The sequence below is a fragment of the Oncorhynchus clarkii genome, chromosome 18, assembly GCF_045791955.1.
Source record: "Oncorhynchus clarkii lewisi isolate Uvic-CL-2024 chromosome 18, UVic_Ocla_1.0, whole genome shotgun sequence".
Classification (NCBI taxonomy): Eukaryota; Metazoa; Chordata; class Actinopteri; order Salmoniformes; family Salmonidae; genus Oncorhynchus; species Oncorhynchus clarkii.
The window spans coordinates 29,735,846-29,757,984 of record NC_092164.1 but is presented as its reverse complement, the minus strand read 5'-3'; the positions used below and the strand labels follow the sequence as shown (position 1 = coordinate 29,757,984).

The 22,139-nt window shown below is 40.9% G+C and overlaps 1 protein-coding gene across 5 annotated transcripts in view; it reads left to right on the top strand.

Annotated features, from left to right (window-relative positions):
- LOC139373302 (cingulin b) overlaps positions 1 to 22,139 on the top strand; it is a 58,270-nt gene continuing 36,131 nt past the window's right edge. For 2 of the 5 annotated variants that reach the window (XM_071113678.1, XM_071113683.1), the window contains exon 1: positions 15 to 182. The gene's annotated coding sequence lies outside the window, so the exon portion shown is untranslated. Of the gene's footprint in view, positions 183 to 22,139 lie in introns of all 5 variants that reach the window. The other 3 variants (XM_071113681.1, XM_071113682.1, XM_071113680.1) reach the window with 3 other exon arrangements.

The window sequence follows — 22,139 nt, the reverse complement described above, 5'->3', positions numbered from 1 at the left end:
AAACAGGTTGCTTTAGCGGCTGCGGTAGCAGAAGCCGGAGGAGTTTGTTCATGTCTGCAGTGTATTGTGAAACATATTCAGGGATACAACACGGCAAGTGAGCACACGCATCTCTTGATAATCGAAGGGTACTTTAGACGTCGCTTCTGATATCTCGCCTGGACCTTCCTCCATTCTAGCAGGTAGGCGACAGTAGAGTATAACAACGCGCCTGCATTCAGCGACGCTACTTATTTTCTCCAGTATCTGCGTTAGAGACGTCAACCATAGCCTACTCATCGCCGACATTTATAACGCGCATATACTGGGGTAGCCTACTTATTATTTGCTTGGGTTATTGTCTATTTGTTATTGGCGTCGGTCGGGGCCAGTAAAGGAACGTCAAAGGGAATTGTTGAATCGTTCGTATTAAATAGCCTCTCTCTGCATTTCGCTGATCAGCGTTTTGGAGAGCGAGCGTTCATTTGGAATAAGCACAGAGGGGGACACCTGTGGCTTTGTGGTGCGTTGGCAGCAGTCTTACTTATACTCCGCTTTTCCTGGCCACAACTACAGAGTGGTGATAGAAATCGTATTATCGCGCTGTAATTGTATGCATATTGACACGTAGCCTATAAGCTGCATATCGGGGTCGATAGGCAATAGCAGCCTACCCTGAGAATTTTGTAGATAGAATAGTGAACACATATCTCCGTGTAGGTCGCAAGTGTTACGTGATACAGGCTGATATCTGGTCATATTCGAGTATCTTTCCGCTTCTCTTGTGGTCATCGTGCCACACGCATCCCTAGTTTCGTTCACACAGATACTGGGTGGGTGTGACGCAATTATTTCGATGAGGTCAGGTGACAGTTAGTCTTTAGGCCCTCAATAATGCTTATTATTTGTCATAGGCCTATAATATAAACATCATTTTTATATATATATAAAAGCAACTGTCTGCTAAATAATAAGCTACGTGTTGATGTTCTGAAGAAATTTGAGAAATTATTTCAGTTTTCCTAATTAGCAGAGTTTGCGTGTATTTATTCCTGTCACCTTATAAAGATTTTGAACATAAAAATAATTCAGGTCAAATTGAGTTAGGCCTACTCTGTATGTTAACAATTACTCCTCTGAAGTTTACCTTTTTAATATGGCACCATAGAACAAGGCTGACATTTTACGTATTCCCAACCAATAGTGTTTTTAGTTTGTTTCTTTGCGTTTAACTTTTTTTTTAACTTATTTGATACATAACGTCGCTGCTACCATCTCTTATGACCGAAAATAACTTCAGGGCATCAGAACTGTGATTACTCCCCAGGACTGGCAGAATCCTTATTTTCCTTTATTGAGTCAACAAGCCCGAAGTGAATGATATACTGCTTCCCCGGGAACAGGCCCAGACCAGATCCTGTCATTTGTGTGAAGAGAAAGCGGAGAAAAAGGGGCCAGGGGGCGAGCTGCCTTCTGAGAATTCGTAGGCGATTCCATTCTGCTAGCTAATGTGCAATCTTTGGAAAATAAAATTGATGACCTACGCAGAAAATTAAGCAATGACTGGAACATTCAAAACTGTAATATCTGATGCTTCATGGAGTCGTGGCTGAACAACGAAATTATCAACATGGCTGGCTGGTTATACTCTGTATTGGCAGGACAGAACAGTGGCGTCTGGTAAGATGAGAGGACAGAGCACACCCCCATTCACATCGATGAAGCTGCAGTGGAGCAGAATTGAGAGCTTCAAGTTCCTTGGTGTCCACATCACCAACAAACTATCATGGGCCGAGCACACCAAGACAGTCGTGAAGAGGGCACAAAAAAATCTATTCCCCCTCAGGAGATTGAAAAGATTTGTCACGAGTCCTCAGATCCTCAAAGGGATCTACAGCTGCACCATCGAGAGCATCCTGAATGGTTGCATCACTGCCTGGTATGGCAACTTTTTGGCCTCCGACCGCAAGGCACTACAGAAGGTAGTGCGTACGGCCCAGTACATCACTGGAGCTAAGCTTTCTGCCGTCCAGGACCTCTACACCAGGAGATGTCAGAGGAAGGCCCTAAAAATTGTCAGACTCCAGCCATCCTAGACACAGACTGTTCTCTCTGCTACCCTACGGTGGTACCTGAGCGCCAAGTCTAGGTCCAAGAGGCTTCTAAACAGTTTCTAACCCCAAGCCATAAGACTCCTGAACATCTAATCAAATGGCTACCCAGACTATTTGCATTACCCCCCCCCCCCCCCCCCCCTTTTACATGGCTGCTACTCTGTTATTATCTATGCGTCGTCACTTTAATAACTCTACCTACATGTACATATTACCTCAACTAACCGGTGCCCCCGCACATTGACTCTACCGGTACCCCCCCTGTGTATAGTCTCACTATTGTTATTTTACTGTTGCTCTTTAATTACTGGTTACCTTTTATTTATTATTCTTACTCGTGTGTATATATATTTTTAAACTGCATTGTTGGGTAAGGTTAGGGGTCCCGCTACAACTTCCTGTGAAACTGGAGGGTGCGCAATTCAAACAATAATCATAAATATTATGGATTTTAAACATTTGTCTTATATCGGCTGAAAGCTTAAATTCTCGTTAATCTAACTGCTAAATCCGATTTACAGTAGCTGTGTCCCTCTACCAAAACTTTTATTTCTTATTTGTTTATGAAGTTACAAGCCTGAAACCTTGAACATAGACTGCTGACACCCTGTGGAAGCCATATGAATTGCATCCAGGGAGTGTTATGTGTTATATTCTCCTACATTATTTTAACATTTCTACAAACTTCTTCAAAGTGTTTTCTTTCCAATGGTACCAATTATATGCATATCCGGAGCTACAAGCAGTTTACTTTGGGCACGTCATTCAGGCAGGAAGTGTGACAAAGATTTGATTTGTTGGTGTAGCCTGTATTATAAAATAGTTTCCCTGTAAACATTCACCACAAGACTTCACTATCACCTGGGCATGATGATACCTGTGTCCTCTTCTAATCTTTCTTTCGTATATCTTCCAATCTGATTGAAGAATAGGTGGCTAGGGTGAAGGGTTGCTACCAGTAGGCTACATTTTAACACAAATTCTAAGCAAATTGTGTTAATAGAGCAGAACTTGGCCTAAAACCTGTGCTTAAGGGCTGACATTCATAGCTCAATAGAAAGTGTATGGTTAACAGATATGTAGAGCTACAATGAGAAACTGGTTAAACCGATACGTAGAGCAACAATGTGAAACTTTCACTGCAATGTTGTTTTACGCAACCCAGCCTGCCCATCCCATTTTGTCCAAACTCATTCTCTCCCAGTACTGAAGTAGTGTGAACAGTATTGATTGACAATATGGTTGTCATGGTTGAAGAACACTGCTAGATCAATATGTTCAATTGTGCTAAAGTGGTCCCAGAGTGAAACCAAAAGGCATATTTGGAGGACATCTGAATATAAGTAGTGATGAGATTAGATCATTGCTTCCTGGGTCGAATCTAGATATGTTGTCTTACCTGGTTTCATAGTAACATTTTAATTAATATGATTGATTGTTCCTGGATACAAATGTTTTAAAGAGAGAGAACCACTGGGAGAGGAGGGGGGGTGTTGATGTACATAAAGGACTCCATTAAGTGTGAAGAAGTGAGCTGCCTATGGAATGTCTTGGTGTAAATGTGTTCCTGTCATCACAAATGCATTTTTATATTCTAGTTGTGTATAATCCCCCTGCATGTGATGTACAATATTATGCAAAATTAGAAGAACTACTTAAATATCTTAAATCCAAGTCTGCATGGCTGGTTTTTGGTGACTTCAATATCAACTGGATGGACAACCCTGGCAAAAATAGGCTTAAAGCAGTCATCATGACAACTAGATTCCTGTCAAATGGTTCATGGGCCCACCAGAAATAGCCAGGCAAAGCTCTGATATTCACAAACTGAGGGCATCGAATAACAAACAAATTGGCATATGATCCATAACGTGGCAACTGTGTGCTTTAGGACCATGTGGATGCCTCCGAGCGGTTGGGTAGGCTGTTTGGTGTTTTTATCTGACTGGATTTAGGACCGGGCTGTGTGAAGGCAACTTCTGGAAGGCTGGCTGGACCAGCACGGGAGAGTTGAGCATTGTTCAGTGTGTCTGCGTTGCGCTCTTTCACCAAGTTGTGAACGGATGCAGAACAGAAAATTGCTACTCTTTAGTTGACTGATGTAGCTGGCCATGTAACTGCTGTTTAACTAATAAAAAAAAATCTGTTAACTAGTGTTTATTCGCAGTGCTGACATGTAACGTCAGCTAATGTTTCATCCTTTCTCGACTGAGATGAATGAAATAAGCTGTGCTAGTGAGTAACTACCACAGCCAGGTCAGCACTAGCATCCCTATCTAACAGCAAACATTTCCATACAAACAACTGAACTTTGTTTTGTCCTGTTTCAGAAGTAAATTAACTTGGCAAGTGGGAGAGAGCTGGCAAAAAGTTGGCCTACATTAACTATTTTTTCCTCAATCAAACTAGACCTGAATCAAACGATGAAACCATCGGTATAACGATTGAAGATTGATTTTCTGTTTTCTCAGTGCAATGTGAGTTGTATTAGTCATCATGTCAATGTAACGTTATTGATCTGTCAGTTTCCCTTGCTAATTCCCTACTTTTCACACTGACACAGTAACAAACAGCTCTAAAATTACAGGCGTCACTGTCATGGTGCACACTAGAGGTCTGCGCACCCACACCTGCTGGATTTCTATCCACTACCACCCGCTACCGCAAGAACAGGTTCCAAACCCAACTGCAGTCCTGCAATGTTATTTTATGCATATGACACAGCTCAGAGTCTTATAGGATATACCCTAACTTTTTAGGAGGACGATTGGCAGGCCAAGACAAATAAATGGGTAATAAATCCATACTTATTGAAAAAAAGGCGCAATGCTCGCTCACCATACTAGCCTAACCTATGTGCGCGTTGTGCTGTTTTCAGTGATTAAATGTTTTGATTGCACTTCGACTTACGTTGGTTGAGCACCCTTTTCATTATCAATATTTATTTACAGACACTAGTAAACTACAGGGTAATCATATTGAATTTTTTTTCTTCTCCATATTCACGTTAACTGCAATGTGATTTTGCAGTATATTCAGTGAATGAAACAAAGTTCCATCTTGCATTGATGGGTAGACATTCAGTAGCTACAGGACAGCAGTTTAAGCTTAAAGCTACAGTCTGGGAATAATGGTTATTTCCATTATTGAACCATTGATTCTGTTCTGGGATAATGTATAAATGTACACCAAGGTCATTCTTTGTCATGCCTCATTTTAGGAGGATTAGATGTTGATAGGGGTCTCTGCAGGGTCAGGCAGCCAGGGAAGACCAGTCTGTCCAATGTTTTCTGGATTGTCCAGATCCTATTTTATGGAAGTCTGACAAACCTCAAGTTGATTTCCAAACTTTATGAAGGGTTGATAGAGGCTTTTCCCGATGAAGCAAAACATGTCAAACAAAACTGTGAGAGAGACTTGGGAGACGCTATTGATGATGAATGGGTACATATATGTTAGCATACCCAGACATGTTCATATAATCTCAGCTGTAAATAACTGCAGTTTAAGAACCTCCATAGAACGTACTATATGCCAGTGAAATTGAATATCATGCACTCAGAAATATGATTATTCTCCTGGAGGTGTAAAGCACAAGGGGACATGCAGTTGAAGTCGGAAGTTTACATGCACTTAGGTTGGAGTCATTAAAACTCGTTTTTCAACCACTCCACAAATTTCTTCTTAAACTAGTTTTGGCAAGTCGGTTAGGACATTCTTCCAACAATTGTTGACAGATTATTTTACGTAATTTACTGTATCACAATTCCAGTGGGTCAGAAGTTACATACACTAAGTTGTCTGTGTCTTTTAAACTGCTTGGAAAATGATGTAATAGCTTTAGAAGCTTCTGATATCAGTTGAGTCAATTGGAGAGGTAGCTGTGGATGTATTTCAAGGCCTGCCTTCAAACTCAGTGCCTCTTTGCTTGACATCATGGGAAAATCAAAAGAAATCAGCCAATAACTCAGAAAATAATTGTAGACCTCCACAAGTCTGGTTCATCCTTGGGAGCAATTTCCACACGCCTGAAGGTATCATGTTCATCTGTACAAACAATAGTACGCAAGTATAAACACCATGGGACCACGCAGCCGTCATACCGCTCAGGAAGGAGACACGTTCTGTCTCCTAGAGTACTTTGGTGCGAAAAGTGCAACTCAATCCCAGAACAACAGCAAAGGACCTTGTGAAGATACTGGAAGAAAAAACATGTACAAAAGTATCTATATCCACAGTAAAACGAGTCCTATATCGACATAACCTGAAAGGCCGCTCAGCAAGGAAGAAGCCACTGCTCCAAAACCACAGTTTAAAAAAAAAAAAAGCTACTGTTTGCAGCTGCTCATGGGGACAAAGATGGTACTTTTGGAGAAATGTCCTCTGGTTTAATGAAACAAAAATAGAACTGTTTGGCTGTAATGACCATTATGTTTGGAGGAGAAAGGGGGAGGCTTGCAAGCTGAAGAACACCATCCCAACCGTGAAGCATGGGGGTGGCAGCATCATGTTGTGGGGGTGCTTTGCTGCAGACTGGTGCACTTTACAAAATAGATGGCTTCATGAGGAAGGAAAATTATGTGGCGATATTGATGCAACATCTCAAGACATCAGTCAGGAAGTTAAAGCTTGGTTGCAAATGGGTCCTCCAAATGGACAATAACCCCAAGCATACTTCCAAAGTTGTGGCAAAATGGCTTAAGGACAACAAAGTCAAGGTATTGGAGTGGCCATCACAAAGCCCTGACCTCAATCCAATAGAAGATCTGTGGGCAGAACAGGAAAAAGCTTGTGCGAGCAAGAAGGCCTACAAACTTGACTCGGTTACACCAGCTCTGTCATGAGGAATGGCCCCAAATTCACCCAACTTATTGTGGGAAGCTTGTGGAAGGCTACCCAAAACGTTTGACCCAAGTTAAACAATTTATAGGCAATGCTGCCAAACACTCAATTAGTATATGTAAACTTCTGACCCACTGGGAATGTGATGAAAGAAATAAAAGCTGAAATAAATCATTCTCTCTACTATTATTCTGACATTTCACATTCTTAAATAAAGTGGTGATCCTAACTGACCTAAGACATGGAATTTTTACTAGGATTAAATGTAAGGAATTGTGAAACTGAGTTTAAATGTATTTGGCTAAGGTGTATGTAAACTTCTGACTTCAACTGTATGTTGTGGTCTTGTGAAGGCTGGCTGAATTCTGGCAAAGAGTATGTTCTTTGCTCAGCATGTCTACCGGTTCTCCCTTCTCCCTGTTTTTGTTTGCTGGGAAATGTTGATACTGGAGAACATAACTGTCTTAGGTCAGTTAGGATCACTACTTTATTTTAAGAATGTGAAATGTCAGAATAATAGTGGATAATTATTTATTTACGCAATTATCAGAATAAACTGTACAACCTAGCATTTATGTTGGCTATTAAATGAATTGCCATTGATTGGAAGGTTGGTTATCCTCCCACAATGCATGGAAGAAATAGAAAGTTATGTACAATATCACTAGATTTGTTTTTAAGATTAAGGGTATACTGTGCAACTTTCATAAGGTCTGGCTGGATGCCTTATATGGAATACTGTGCAACAAAAGGAGTCTGCATTGAAGACATGACAGACATGGGAGTCTGCTGTACTGTTTTCACTCTCTGGCCTTGGCCTAACACACCTGAAACCAATGAATGTTTCACTAAGATCCTAAAGCTGATTGAGGTGTGTTGGGTTGGGGCAGGACGGGGTGACCCAGCTATAGTGTGTGCAAGTAAAAAGAACTATACAGTACTGTTAGGCCTATGTTATGAATTATATGGAGGATGTACTGTTAATGGGGATGTGTTTTTTCATTCATCAGACTACAATGTCTTCAATTAAAATGTTTTGACTTAAATCAGGGATTGTGCAAATCGTCCTCCAGAAGTTAGTCAATCAATCACATCCTTTTCCCACTGAGCTTTGTCGATTAGCGCCTGATAAATTCAGGGCAGCAATGTTATTGAGAGCAGTAGCAACATATTTGCAGTTCTCCATGGCTAATGTTATATTTTTCGAAAAACTGCAGTAGAAAGGATTATATATGCATAACGAACAGCTCATTTTATAGACCCGACGGACGCTACACTGCAGGCCAATCTGAAACTCCAGCCCACTCATGATCTCAGCCAATCATGGCTGGAAGGTCCCTTTTTTCTTTGGCTAAACCAACTAGGCTCTGAATTCTTTATTTTTTTTTTCACCCCTTTTTTTCTCTCCCCAATTTCGTGGTATCCAATTGGTAGTAGTTACAGTCTTGTACAGATGGCATAAAATGTATTTTGATAACTATTATTTTACGTTCAAATGGCTCCTGTGAATTTGTGACTTGAGACATATGCCTAGTTTCCTGAAACAGGTCACATATCAATTCATGTTGTAATGAAATGATTACCTCCTATAGGACAAATTGTCAATAAGTATCAAGAAGGTGGAAAGGTACTCATGGGAAAGCACAACTGCCCTGGGCCCGGTTTCCCAAATGCATCTTAAAGCTAATTTCATTGTTAGAACCATAGGATCCTTAAATTGCTTCACTCCGAGATCAGTGTAGGTAGTGTAGAAAATGATGCTTCAAGATTAGAAGTAGGTCCTGCAGAGTTCTTGAAAAATTAAATTAGGCACAGGATTTTTAAAGTAATTTTTGTGACATTGGCCTCTCACCCACCTGATAAATCTGTCAATAAGAACTACAGTTTCCAGAGGGGTGGAAAAGGGCGCTCTGACGGCCATGGAATTTTGGCCTGCCAAATGACCATGGTCACCGTAATAACCGCTTTGAATAGCAAAAAGGCACACACTTTATCCTCTCCTCTGCTCCTGACTGCATATGCTGCCATATGACTAGAACGGGTGTCCCCATTCAGGCCGATGGCTTAATGGGTGGACTGGCGGCCATTGTGAGTGTACCCATTGGAGCAAAGAAGGAAGTAAAATATGTGCTGTGATTCAGAGCTACCAACTCTCACACATTGGCTATGAGACACGCATTTGACTCTTCATGCTCCCACTCCACACCTCTTCTATCTCACGCATTGAAAGTACTGCTTTGAGTTGTCTAATTAGTCCATTGTCAATGCGTACATTTTTCAACTGTGCTCCAAATCGTTTTGAAATCTGAGCGCCTGCAAGTGTAATCATATTTGAAATCTGATTTGCATACTTTGAAAATTAATTGCGGCTGTATTTTTCCAGCCATTCATCATGGACAGTTAAATAAGTCGTACAAAAAATAATTGGATATTAAATGCTCCAGGCCTCCAATATAATTTGACAATTTATTATTGTGCACAACTCAAACGCATATTTTGTTTATGTAGAGTAAGAAAATGGCAATGATTTTCAACTAGTAGGAATATTGAAATTCATTTGATTTTTCTTGAAGGTTGGGAGATGTATTGTTTTTTGTTGGGAGAAATTGTGATAACAAGAGTGCTTTCAAACACCCAGCACTTGGGAAACGTAGATCAGCCGTCCCAAAATGTTTGGACAAGACGAATGCAATCTGTGATTTGGTTACCCACTGCCATCAACCATTTAATATTATAATTTCCTGTGCAGAGCCTTGGTGTAGTGCTAACAATCTCCGGCACATGTCACATACAACTTTCCACCTGAGAACAGGGAACAATCCCTACTTCCAACCACTGTTTCTCCCATTTGCCTGTCTCCCCATCTCATGTGAACGACCATCTCAATCTAGTCTTAAATTTTAAGTTGTCTTTTTTACGTTGGATTAAAGTAGAAACTTGTGTGTCGGTTCATCTAGATAGCTATAATGAACCGGCATAATCCCAACTCGTACTACTACCAATGCAAACATTGTCATAGCTGTTGTATGCATGTGCAGGTAGCTAAAAGGGCTAACCAACTAGGTTCAACGTTAGCCAGCTAACATTAGGCTATAACTAGCAATGCAAATGGTTTCTGATTTGAATAATATTACTACACAGATCATACAAGTAGCTAGTCAGCAAGCTAACTTTCGCTAGCTAACAGTCATTTTCATTGCAAGTTCAAGTGCACTATCTGACAAAATTAGAAATGTAATCTGACAATGTAGATAGCCAGACTGGAACCATTTTGTTGTAGCCAGTGATGTCCAGTCACTCCGGTTGTATTTAAAATGGATCCCCGTTAGCTGCTACCAAGACGGTACAGAAAAATGAAGGCAGTTATACAATTTAAAAAAACATTACATTCATAACATTTCACAGCACACTGTGTTCCCTCAGGCCCTACTCCACTACCACATATCTACAACACAAAATTCATGTGGACATCTGTATAGTTTGTATGTTATTGTGTGTGCATGTGTTTTGTGTTGCTTCACAGTCCCCGCTGTTCCATAAGGTGTGTATTTATGTTTTTTTTTGTGTCTGTTTTCTACTGCTTGCATCTGTTACCTGATGTGGAATAGAGTTCCATGTAGTCATGGCTCTATGTAGAGCTGTGTGCTAGTTGTTTAAACAGACAGCTCCAGTGCTTTCATGTCAATACCTCTCACAAATACAATTAGTGATGAAGTCAATCTCTCCTCCACTTTGAGATTGACATGCATATTATTATTTGCGCTGTGTGTACATCCAAGGGCCGGCTGTGCTGCCCTGTTCTGAGCCAATAGCAATTTTACTAAGTCCCTTTTTGTGGCACCTGACCACACGACTGAACAGCAGTCCAGGTGCGACAAAAGCCTGGTGGAACTGCCTCGTTTATAGTGCTGTTAAGAAGACAGAGTAGCGCTTTATGGACAGACTTCTCCCCATTTTAGCTACTGTTGTATCAATGTTTTGACCATGATCGTTTACAAATCCAGGGTTACTCCAAGCAGTTTAGTTACCTCAACTTGCTCAATTTCCACATTTAGATTTAGTTGAGGTTTAGGGTTTAGTGAATGATTTGTCCAAAATACAGTGCTTTGAGTTTTGAAATATTTAAGAATAAATTATTCCTTGCCACTCATTCTGAAGCTAACTACAGCTCTTTGTTAACCGTTGCAGTCATTTCACGCACTGTAGTAGCTGACATGTATAGTGTTGAGTCAGCCGCATACATACACACTGGCTTTACTCAAAGGCAGTGGCATGTCGTTAGTAAAAAGTAAGGGGCCTAAACTGCTGCCCTGGGGAATTCCTGATTCTACCTGGATTATGTTGGCGATGCTTCCATTAAAGAACACTGTGTTCTGTTAGATGGGTAACTCTTTATCCACAATATAGCAGGGGATGTAAAGCCATAATACATACAGTTGAAGGTGGAATTTAGCCAAATGCATTTAAACTCAGTTTTTCACAATGCCTGTCATTTAATCCTACTAAAAATTCCCTGTCTTAGGATCACCACTTTTATTTTAAGAATGTGAAATGTCAGAATAATAGTAGTGATTTATTTAGGCTTTTATTTCTTTCATCACATTCCCAGTGGGTCAGGAGTTTACATACACTCGATTAGTATTTGGTAGCATTGCCTATAAATTGTTTAACTTGGGTCAAATGTTTTGGGTAGCCTTCCACAAGCTTCCCACAATAAGGTGGTTGAATTTTGGCCCAATCCTCCTGACAGAGCTGGTGTAACTGAAATAGGTTTGTAGGCCTCCTTGCTCGCACACGCTTTTTCTGTTCTGCCCACAAATTTTAGACAGGATTGAGGTCAGGGCTTTGTGATGGCCCACACCTTGACTTTGTTGTCCTTAAGCCATTTTGCCACAACTTTGGATGTATGCCTGGTGTCATTGTTCATTTGGAAGACCCACTTGCGACCAAGCTTTAACTTCCCGACTGATGTCTTGAGATGCTGCTTCAATATATCCACATACTTCACTTTGTGAAGTGCACCAGTCCGTCCTGCAGCAAAGCACCTTCACAACATGATGCTGCCACCCCTGTGCTTCACGGTTGGGATGGTGTTCTTTGGCTTGCAAGCCTCACCCTTTTTCCTCCAAACATAATGATGGTCATTACAGCCAAACAGTTCTATTTTTGTTTCATCATACCAGAGCACCGAAAAGTACAATCTTTGTCCCCATGTGCAGTTGCAAACCGTAGTCTGGCTTTTTTATGGCGGTTTTGGAGCAGTGGCTTCTTCCTTTCATTTTTCCTTTTACTGTGGATATAGACACTTTTGTAACGGTTTCCTCCAGCATCTTCACAAGGTCCTTTGCTGCTGTTCTGGGATTGATTTGCACTTTTCGCACCAAAATGCGTTAATCTATAGGAGACAGAACGCGTCTCCTTCCTGAGTGGTATAATGGCTGCGTGGTCCCATGGTGTTTATACTTACGTACTATTGTTTGTACAGATGAACATGGTACCTTCAGGTGTTTGGAAATTCCTCCCAAGGATGAGCCAGACTTGTGGAGGTCTACAATTATTTTCTGAGTTATTGGCTGATTTCTTTTGATTTTCCCATGATGTCAAGCAAAGAGGCACTGAGTTTGAAGGCAGGCCTTGAAATACATCTACAGGTACCTCCAATAGGCTAAATGACATAATTTGAGTCAATCAGAAGCTTCTAAAGCCATGACCTCATTTGTTGGAATATTCCAAGCTGTTTAAAGGCACAGTCAATTTAGTGTATGTAAACTTCTGACCCACTGGAATTGTGATACGGTGAATTATAAGTGAAATAATCTGTCAACAATTGTTGGAAAAATTACTTGTCATGCACAAAGTAGATGTCCAAACTGACTTGCCAAAACTACAGTTTGTTAATTTAAGAAGAAATTTGTGTAGTGGTTGAAAAACGAGTTTTAATGGCTCCAACCTAAGTGTATGTTGACTTCAACTGTACATTTTTCCAGCAGCAGACTGATCAATATTGTCAAAAGCCGCACTGAAGTTTAACAAAACAGCCCCCGCAATCTTTGTATCATTAATTTCTCTCAGGCAAACATCAGTTATTTGTGTGCTGTGCTTGTTGAATGTCCTTCACCTATAAGCATGCTGAACGTTTGTCAATTTTTCTTTGCTGTAAAATAGCATTGCATCTGGTCAAACACCATTTTTTCCAAAAGTTTGCGAAGGGTTGGTAACAGGCTGATTGGTCGGCTATTTGAGCCAGTAAAGGGGGCTTTACTATTCTTGGATAATTGAATTACTTTTGCTTTTCTCCAGGCTTGAGAGGAGGCTTAAATTGTAGATATGGCAAATAAGACTGGCAATATCGTCTGCTATTATCCTCAGCCATTTTCCATCCAAGTTGTCAGTCCCCGGTGCCTTGTCATTGTTGATACACAATAGTTTCACCTCTTCCACACTCACTTTACGGAATTCAAAATTCCGTCAGATATACTTGGATGTGTGGTGTCAGCATTTGTTGCTGGCATGTCATGCTTCATTATGCTGATCTTGCCAATGAAAATGTAATTAAAGTAGCAATATCAGTCGGTTTTGTGACGAATGAGCCTTCTGATTCAATGAATGATGGACCGGAGTCTGCCTTTTTCCCCAAAATTATATTGAAGGTGCTCCAACACTTTTTAATATCGTTCTAGATGTCATTTATCTTTGTTTCATAGTGTAGTTACTTTTTTAATTCAGTTTAGTCAATTGATTTCTCAATTTGCAGTATGTTTGCCAATTGATTGTTTTGCCATTCCTTTTGCCAAATCCCTTTCAACCATAGTTTTTCAATTCCTCATCAATCCACTGAGATTCAAGTTTAGTCATTTTCTTAATGTGTGTGTGCTTATTAGTAACTGGGGAAAGTAATTTCATGTCAACTGCGTCTGTTTGCTCTTGATTACACACCACGGACCAACAACTATTCTTTACATCAACAACATAGGAATCACTACAAAACGTCTTGTATGACCTGTTATACACTATTAGGCCCAGCCTTTGGGACTTTGGTTTTCCTAGATATAGTGGCCATACGGTGCATTAAAAAAAATATTCAGACCCCTTGACTTTTTCCTCATTTTGTTACATTACAGCCTTATTCTAAAATGGATTAGTCCAAGCTTCTTCCATTTATGAATGATCGAGGCCACTGTGTTCTTGGACCAATGCTGCAGACATTTTTGGTACCCTTCCCCAGATCTGTGCCTCGATACAATCCTGTATGGACAATTGGACAAGCTCTATGGACAATTCCTTCGACCTCATTGCATGTTTTTTGCTCTGACGTGCACTGTCAACTGTGGGACCTTATATAGACGGGTGTGTGCCTTTCCAAATCATGTCCAATCATGATCAACCGCAGACCACGTACGTGTATGGCGTCGTGTGGGCGAGCAGTTTGTTCACAAAGTTGACATCAGCAGTGCCCCATGGTGGGGTTATGGTATGGACAGACATAAGCTACAGACAACAAACACAATTGCATTTTATCGATGGCAATTTGAATGCACAGAGATACCGTGATGAGATCCTGAGGCCCATTGTCGTGCCATTCGTCTGCCGCTGTCACCTCATGTTTCAGCACGATAATGCACAAACCAATGTCGCAAAGATCTGTACACAATTCCTGGAAACTGAAAATGTCCCAGTTCTTCCATGGCCTGTATACTCACCAGACATGTCACCCGTTGAGCCTGTTTGGGATGCTCTGGATCAAGGTGTACAACGGCATGTTCCAGTTTCCGCCAATATCCAGCAACTTCACACAGCCATTGAAAAGGAGTGGGACATCTCTCCCACAGGCCACAATCAACAGCTTGATCATATCAATGCCAAGGAGATGTGTCATGCTGCATGAGGCAAATGGTGGTCACACCAGGTATTGACTTTATAAAATAAATAAAAATTATGGTATCTTTGACCAAATGATGCATGTCTGTATTCCCAGTCATGTGAAATCCATAGATTACTGCCACATGCATTTATTAAATTTGACTGATTTCCTTACAGTTCATAACTCAGTAAAATATTTGAAATTGTTCCGCGTTGCATTTATATATTTTTGTTCAGTATAGTTATAAATCAAATAACATTTTATTGGTCACATACACGTGTTTAGCATATGTTATTGCGGGTGTAGTAAAACGCTTGTGTTTCTAGCTCCAACAGTGCAGTAATATCTAACAATACACACAAACCTAAGTAAAATAATGGAATTAAAGAATATATAAATATTAGGATTAGCAATGTCAGTAGCATAGACTAAAGTACAGTAGAATAGAATAGTGTGTGTGTATATATACATATGAGTAAAGCAAAAATATGTCAGCATCATTAAAGTGACTTGTGTTCCTTTATTAAAGTGGCCATTGATTTCAAGTCTATGTACAGTGCCTTGCGAAAGTATTCTGCCCCCTTGAACTTTGCGACCTTTTGCCACATTTCAGGCTTCAAACATAAAGATATAAAACTGTATTTTTTTTGTGAAGAATCAACAACAAGTGGGGTGGGACACAATCATGAAGTGGAATGACATTTATTGGATATTTAACTTTTTTAACAAACCAAAAACTGAAAAATTGGGCGTGGAAAATTATTCAGCCCCCTTAAGTTAATACTTTGTAGCGCCACCTTTTGCTGCGATTACAGCTGTAAGTCGCTTGGGGTATGTCTCTATCAGTTTTGCACATCGAGAGACTGAAATTTTTTCCCATTCCTCCTTGCAAAACAGCTCGAGCTCAGTGAGGTTGGATGGAGAGCATTTGTGAACAGCAGTTTTCAGTTCTTTCCACAGATTCTCGATTGGATTCAGGTCTGGACTTTGACTTGGCCATTCTAACACCTGGATATGTTTATTTTTGAACCATTCCATTGTAGATTTTGCTTTATGTTTTGGATCATTGTCTTGTTGGAAGACAAATCTCCGTCCCAGTCTCAGGTCTTTTGCAGACTCCATCAGGTTTTCTTCCAGAATGGTCCTGTATTTGGCTCCATCCATCTTCCCATCAATTTTAGCCATCTTCCCTGTCCCTGCTGAAGAAAAGCAGGCCCAAACCATGATGCTGCCACCACCATGTTTGACAGTGGGGATGGTGTGTTCAGCTGTGTTGCTTTTATGCCAAACATAATGTTTTGCATTGTTGCCAAAAAGTTACATTTTGGTTTCATCTGACCAGAGCACCTTCTTCCACATGTTTGGTGTGTCTCCCAGGTGGCTTGTGGCAAACTTTAAACGACACTTTTTATGGATATCTTTAAGAAATGGCTTTCTTCTTGCCACTCTTCCATAAAGGCCAGATTTGTGCAATATACGACTGATTGCTGTCCTATGGACAGAGTCTCCCACCTCAGCTGTAGATCTCTGCAGTTCATCCAGAGTGATCATGGTCCTCTTGGCTGCATCTCTGATCAGTCTTCTCCTTGTATGAGTTGAAAGTTTAGAGGGACGGCCAGGTCTTGGTAGATTTGCAGTGGTCTGATACTCCTTCCATTTCAATATTATCGCTTGCACAGTGCTCATTGGGATGTTTAAAGCTTGGGAAATCTTTTTGTATCCAAATCCGGCTTTAAACTTCTTCACAACAGTATCTCGGACCTGCCTGGTGTGTTCCTTGTTCTTCATGATGCTCTCTGCGCTTTTAACGGACCTCTGAGACTATCACAGTGCAGGTGCTATTATACGGAGACTTGATTACACACAGGTGGATTGTATTTATCATCATTAGTCATTTAGGTCAACATTGGATCATTCAGAGATCCTCACTGAACTTCTGGAGAGAGTTTGCTGCACTGAAAGTAAAGGGGCTGAATAATTTTGCACGGCCAATTTTTCCGTTTTTGATTTGTTAAATTTTTTTGAAATATCCAATAAATGTCGTTCCACTTCAAGATTGTGTCCCACTTGTTGTTGATTCTTCACAAAAAAATACAGTTTTATATCTTTATGTTTGAAGCCTGAAATGTGGCAAAAGGTCGCAAAATTCAAAGGGGCCGAATACTTTCGCAAGGCACTGTATGTAGTGCAGCAGCCTCTAAGCTGCAGGGTTACATAACCGGGTGGAAGCTGCCTAGTAATGGCTGTTTAACGTTCTATTGGCCTTGAGATAGAAGCTGTTTTTCAGTCTCTCGGTCCCAGCTTTGATGCACCTGTACTGACCTAGTATTCTGAATAATAGCGGGGTGAAGAGGCAGTGGCTCAGGTGGTTGTTGTCCTTGATGATCTTTTTGGCCTTCCTGTGACATCGGATGGTGTAGGTGTCCTGGAGGGCAGGTAGTTTGTCCCCGTTGGGCAGACCGCACCACCCTCTGGGAGAGCCCTGCGGTTGGTGCAGTTGCCGTACCAGGCGGTGATACAGCCCAACAGGAAGCTATATATCTTCAGCCTCCTGAGGTTGAAGAGGCGCTGTTGTACTGGGGGGAAAAAAGGGTTGGCTATAGACTAATTTTATTTTTATTCATGTCAGCTTGAGGATGTGAGAACACTGAGATACAGGGAGAGACAAAATGCTGATCCTGAGAGGAGAAAGGAAGTCATTATGCAAATCTAAATTGTTGTCCTAATTGAATATTAGGCTTACTTTTGAGATTGTAATAAAAACATTTTTGAGGGGGTTATCCAGAGCAGAAATCGAGTTGAAAAATGTAAAGGGAAGCTTCGGGAGAAATGGAGAAACTCAAAGAAGAGGTGTAGTGAAAAGAACCTTCATGAACTAATTAATCTAAGAGCAGGAAATCCAGGGAGACCCAGCCCTTGTACAATTCAGCACACCAGAGCATTCACCTATCCTACCAAGGAACAGACAAAGATCAACACTAGGCCCTGGCAGAGCGAGTGAAACTCAAAGGGGAGATGGAAAAACCTTAGAGCAAAAATAAGATGCTGATGAGATGAAAGGCTCAAGTACAGAAAAGTTCTGTTTTTGTTCTGTAGTCCTAACGTCACCGGTCAGTGAGGAATACCATTGCCCATCATGCAACAGAAAAATAAATCTACCAGTGAAAAGCAAAAAAACATTCTGCTCCCAGGGAAGAGACACTGTTGAAAGGAAAGAAGAAAGATAGGAGAATACTGCACAAGTACTTCACTCAAAAGTGTAAGAGGCAGCACCGCTTGTCCTACAGACAGTTCAGAAGATACAGGACATTCTATGTTCGAGACTAAGCATAGTGACCGCAATACATGTGCATGCCATCCACATAAGTACCAGAATCTTCTCATTGACAGTTTGGCAAACGGAGACATGGTTCCTACTAAAAGTCTGTCCCCACTCCTGTCAAGTATAACATGTAGTAAAGAGGACAAAAGATGCATGCGCCGTGAATGCACTGAATGTTGCTTCGATGAAGTACAGTTTGCTGATCACAACCCTAATGGAAAGGCCACATGGGAGCACTGGCAGAGAGAATGTCGCAGTTGGTGATAACTATAAAAACTGTGTAAAGAACCAAAATAGGAATCATATGGGAGTTGATTTAAAGAGTTCAACAGAGAGCTGGAGGAGAATGGCAGTCAACACAACAAATGGATTCACCAGGTCAGTTCAGATAAATCAAAGAGAATATTAAGCACAATTAGATGGTCGTCCACATTAACTTCTCAGATAATTATGTGTGCAAGTTGAGCAATGAGATTCAGGCTTTCCACTTAGGTGGAAACGGGCAACAAGCGACAATCCCATACAGGAGTGACACATTCAAGTAATGACTCCCATTATGCCATAATTTCGTATTTATTGTGAAATGATGAACGGGCAGTGTGGGTGCACATCAAGCTGCAAGGTCCCTCTGAAATACACTGTTCGAGTAACACAGAATCAACCACAAAACCAGGGAGGTTTTCCAATGTCTCGCAAAGAAGGGCACCTATCGGTAGATGTCCCTACAAATATACAGGGGTCCTTCCTAACTGTTGCCAGAGAGGAAAGAAAGTGCTCAAGAATTTCACCATGAGGCTAATGCTGACTTTTAAACAGTTTATCTTATTATAGCAATTAAACTGAGGATTGATCAACATTGTAGTTCACAATAGAGTGAAAATAAGGAGGCCTCTACAGAATGTTTTATTCCAAAACATGCGTCCTGTTGCACTAAAGTAAAACTGCAAGAAATGTGGCAAAGAAATGAACGTTATGTTCTGAATACAAAGTGTTATGTTTGAGGCAAATCTAACACATTACTGAGTACCGCTTTCATATTTTCAAGCATGGTGGTGACTGCATCATGGGTATGCTTGTCATCGGCAAGGACTCCGGGAGTTAAAAAATTAAATAATAATAATGATGATAAAAAGTAACAATACAGCTAAACACAGGCAAAATCTTAAAGAAAAGCCTGGTTCTGTTTTTCAATAGATACTGGGTAACAAATTCACCTTTTCAGCAGGACGATGACCTAAAACACAAGGCCAAATATACTCGAGTCGCTTACCAAGATGACATTGAATGTTCCTGAGTGGCCTAGTTACAGTTTGGACTTAAATCGGCTTGAAAATCTGTCAACACTTGAAAATGGCTGTCTAGTAATGAATAACAACGAACTTGAGAGCTTGTGCAGATATTGTACAATCCAGGTGTTCTTTGAATAAAAAAAAAACGATTTGTCACCTTTTTTAGGCTTTAGGGTTGTGTAGATTTGTTTAGTTTTACAGTACTCCCTCGTGTTGCAAGGGTGGCATTAGTTGTGATATAAAAAAAATGTAATTTAGTCATTCAAACCTCCATACTTAAAAAAAAATCCATTCATACTGTATTTTGACTCCAGTGGTGGTGCTTTCTCACCCTTGTGTGTGTGTGTCACATATAGGGCAAACGGCATGGGTGAGAAAGTGGGGCAGAGAGGGCGAGTGGGAGGGGCGAGTGGGAGAGGGAAGGACGATGGCTGGCTGGCAAATAGTCCTGTTCGGTGACATTCCGCTCTCTGTTGACATTAGTAATGCATTGTGACGTGGCCTTGTCTGAGAGTGTGGGATAGAGTGAGACCAATGGCGCAAAACCCTGACCTGCTACTGGGTTGTAACGGCGTAGCCTCCCAATACGTTCACCAAACATTGCCATCCGGGCTTATGTCTCCCATTTGAAAATCCTGTAGTTTCTCTAATGGCAAAGTACCACAACACAGTTGATTCATCCATGTTTTGACAAGGAGTCTCCCTTGTAATAATATTTGCCAGTTAACTTAATATAGATATGTTTACTTTCTGTCCTATTGTACACTATATGTACAAAAGTATGTGGACACCCCTTCAAATTAGTGGATTTGGCTATTGCACCCACACCTGTTGCTGACAGGTGTATAAAATCGAGCACAAAGCCATGCAATCTCCATAGATTAACATTGTCAGTAAAATAGCCTTACTGAAGAGATCCGTAACTTTCAACATGGCACTGTCATAGAATGCCACCTTTCCAACAAGTCAGTTCATCAAATTTCTGCCCTGCAAGAGCTACCCCAGTCAACTGTAAGTACTGTTGTTGTTAAGCGGAAACGTCTAGGAGCAACAACGACTCAGCCGCAAAGTGGTAGGCCACACAAGCTCACAGAATGGGAGTGCTGAAGCGCTTAGCGTGCAAACGAGGACAGATGATTTTTGCAACACTCACTACTGAGGCTGTTTATAGAAGCAAAGGGGGACCAACTCCATATTGCTACTCATGATTTTGGAATGAGATGGCAGTTAGCCTTACTAACCCCTTCGATCAACTCTGTTTAAACCCTCAAACTAAAACCTCCCTACTCATACATTAGATGCCCCAATTCTCCAATTGTACAACTTCCTCATAATCCGCTTCTTAAACCAATGGAAACTCACGCAGAACATTTTAGTATAGAGAGAATGTCTGGAATCCTGAGAATTTTTTGAAAAAGGCTGACTTTGACTTGTTAATCTCACCTAATGCCTAATGGTCAAGGCATGGGCTGTTACCGTGTAAACCAATAGCTAATTACCTCTGGTTATTGATTCATTACCCTCCGGTTACCAATTAATCGTCCCTCACTCAACTGCTGTGGGATAAACTCGAGCAGTTTGGCAGCATCTGTAACCCGAAACTAGCAAGAAAATTTAAGGAAAGAGGAGTGAGGCAGCTTCTGTGAGACCGATGGGTGGGGGGTGTGCACACTGCAGGTGTGCCCATTGCAAACACACTCTGACTGATGGGTCTATGAAGTCTGTGGGAGATGGCTCTGTGGTAGCTGAGAGGAGAAAGGCCCATTCCTAGCATAGCCACTGGTGGATCATGCTCCAAGGAGTTGGGACAATAGGAGTATCCTGTCCACCCCCCGCTCCCAGTGTTTTTGGGGGAGAGGTTTGACATTTAACCCCTGTATTGGTAGGTTATACTGAAGGCTACATGGTTGATGGGCCACATGTAACTGAAACTGTGTCATAAAGCTTGTACAACGGCAATTTAACCATAGCATGATACCTGTCGTAGGCAATAAGCATTCACAACAGTTTTATAACAGCCAATGCATACTCCAGTCCAATGTGCTATCTGAAACGATCTACTGCTGATCCAAATCATTACATGATTGATACATTGACATCAATTAATTGTCATTAGGGGTTATTGTAAGTGTGCATTGTGTATGTATTATATACACTGAACAAAAATATAAAAGCAACAATTTCTATGATTTTTACTGAGAGTTCATATAAGAAAATCAATTTACATAAATTCATTAGGCCCAAATCTATGGATTTCACATGACTGGGAATACAGATGGCTTTAAAAAAAGTTAGGGGCATGGATCAGAAAAAACAGTCTGTATCTCGCATAGAGTTGATCAAGCTGTTGATTGTGGCCTGTGGAATGTTGTCTCACTCCTATTCATTGGCTATGCGAAGTTGCTGGATATTTGAGAGATTGGCTTTTTGTGGATATGGAACATTTCTGGGATCTTTTATTTCAGCTCATAAAACATGGGATTAACACTACATGTTGTGTTTTTATATTTTTGTTCAGAATAAGGTCATGTTCATGTTGAGTACTACTGATTTATAAATCAAAGCACTTTCCAGGTGAGGCGGAACAATGGTATGTTTACCCATTTTTTGTGGGGGGGGGGGGGGGGGTATTTTATTAGGCTCCCCATTAGCTGTAGCAAAAGCAGCAGCTACTCTTCCTGGGGTCCACACAACTTGAAACATTACATAATACAGAACATTAATAGACGAGA